This window comes from Arachis ipaensis, chromosome B8 (genome assembly GCF_059453495.1).
Source record: "Arachis ipaensis isolate K30076 ecotype BB chromosome B8, ASM5945349v1, whole genome shotgun sequence".
Taxonomy (NCBI): domain Eukaryota; kingdom Viridiplantae; phylum Streptophyta; class Magnoliopsida; order Fabales; family Fabaceae; genus Arachis; species Arachis ipaensis.
Genome location: NC_142443.1, coordinates 41,175,506 through 41,177,614, shown reverse-complemented (window position 1 = coordinate 41,177,614; position 2,109 = coordinate 41,175,506). Strand labels below are relative to the sequence as shown.

General features: G+C 42.1%; 1 non-coding gene across 1 annotated transcript; it reads right to left on the bottom strand.

Annotated features, from left to right (window-relative positions):
- Nucleotides 1–511: 511 nt before the first annotated feature.
- Nucleotides 512–619, bottom strand: LOC148547802 (small nucleolar RNA R71). The gene has a single exon (XR_015897724.1). It is a non-coding gene; the product is annotated as a small nucleolar RNA R71 (small nucleolar RNA).
- Nucleotides 620–2,109: the final 1,490 nt, after the last annotated feature.

Sequence of the window (2,109 nt, the reverse complement as noted above, 5' to 3'; positions counted from 1 at the left end):
TCTTGTTGAAGCTGATCCAGAACCTGAAAGGACTCTGAAGAGAAAACTAAGAGAAGCTAAATTACAACAATCCAGAGACAACCTTATTGAAAATTTCGAACAAGTAAAGTAGATGGCAGCCGAACCCAACAACAATAATGCAAGGAGAATGCTTGGTGACTTTACTGCACCTAATTCCAATTTACATGGAAGAAGCATCTCCATTCCTACCATTGGAGCAAACAATTTTGAGCTGAAACCTCAGCTAGTTTCTCTGATGCAGCAGAACTACAAGTTTCATGGACTTCCATCTGAAGATCCTTTTCAGTTCTTAACTGAATTCTTGCAGATCTATGATACTGTTAAGACTAATGGAGTAGATCCTGAAGTCTACAGGCTCATGCTTTTCCCTTTTGCTGTAAGAGACAGAGCTAGAATATGGTTGGACTCTCAACCCAAAAACAGCCTGAACTCTTGGGATAAGCTGGTCACAGCTTTCTTAGCCAAGTTCTTTCCTCCTCAAAAGCTGAGCAAGCTTAGAGCTGATGTTCAAACCTTCAGACAGAAAGAAGGTGAATCCCTCTATGAAGCTTGGGAAAGATACAAGCAGCTGACCAAAAAGTGTCCTTCTGACATGCTTTCAGAATGGACCATCCTGGATATATTCTATGATGGTTTATCTGAGCTATCAAAGATGTCATTGGATACTTCTGCAGGTGGATCCATTCACCTAAAGAAAACGCCTGCAGAAGCTCAAGAACTCATTGACATGGTTACTAATAACCAGTTCATGTACGCTTCTGAGAGGAACCCTGTGAGTACTGGGACGCCTATGAAGAAGGGAGTTCTTGAAATTGATACTCTGAATGCCATATTGGCTCAGAACAAAATATTGACTCAGCAAGTCAATATGATTTCTCAGAGTCTGAATGGAATGCAAGCTGCATCCAACAGTACTCAAGAGGCATCTTCTGAAGAAGAAGCTTATGATCCTGAGAACCCTGCAATAGCAGAGTTAAATTACATGGGTGAACCATATGGAAACACCTACAATCTATCATGGAGAAATCACCCAAATCTCTCATGGAAGGATCAAAAGCCTCAACAAGGCTTTAATAATGGTGGAAGAAACAGGTTTAGCAATAGCAAGCCTTTTCCATCATCCACTCAGCAATAGACAGAGAATTCTGAGCAGAATCCATCTAGCTTAGCAAATTTAGTCTCTGATCTATCTAAGGCCACTGTGAGTTTCATGAATGAAACAAGGTCCTCCATTAGAAATTTGGAAGCACAAGTGGGCCAGCTGAGTAAAAGGATCACTGAAATTCCTCTTAGTACTCTCCCAAGCAATACAGAAGAGAATCCAAAAGGAGAGTGCAAGGCCATTGAATTGATCACCATGGCCGAACCTGTAAGGGAAGGAGAGGACGTGAATCCCAAGGAGGAAGACCCCCTGGGACGTCCAGTGATCAATAAGGAGCTTCCCTCTGAGGAACCAAAGGACTCTGAGGCTCATCTAGAGACCATAGAGATTCCATTGAACCTCCTTATGCCATTCATGAGCTCTGATGAGTATTCCTCTTCTGAAGAGAATGAGGATGTTACTGAAGAGCAAGCTGCCAAGTTCCTTGGTGCAATCATGAAGCTAAATGCCAAATTATTTGGTATTGAGACTTGGGAAGATAAACCTCCCTTGTTCACCAATGAACTAAGTGATCTGGATCAACTGACATTGCCTCAGAAGAGACAGGATCCTGGAAAGTTCATAATACCTTGTACCATAGGCACCATGATCTTTAAGGCTCTGTGTGACCTTGGTTCAGGAATAAACCTCATGCCCCTCTCTGTAATAGAGAAACTGGGAATCTATGGGGTGCAAGCTGCTAAAATCTCATTAGAGATGGCAGACAATTCAAGAAAACAGGCTTATGGACAAGTAGAGGACGTGTTAGTAAAGGTTGAAAGCCTTTACATCCCTGCTGATTTCATAGTCCTGGATACTGGAAAGGAAGAGGATGAATCCATCATCCTAGGAAGACCTTTCCTAGCCACAGCAAAAACTGTGATTGATGTGGACAGAGGAGAATTGATCCTTCAATTAAATAAGGACAACCTTGTGTTTACAACTCA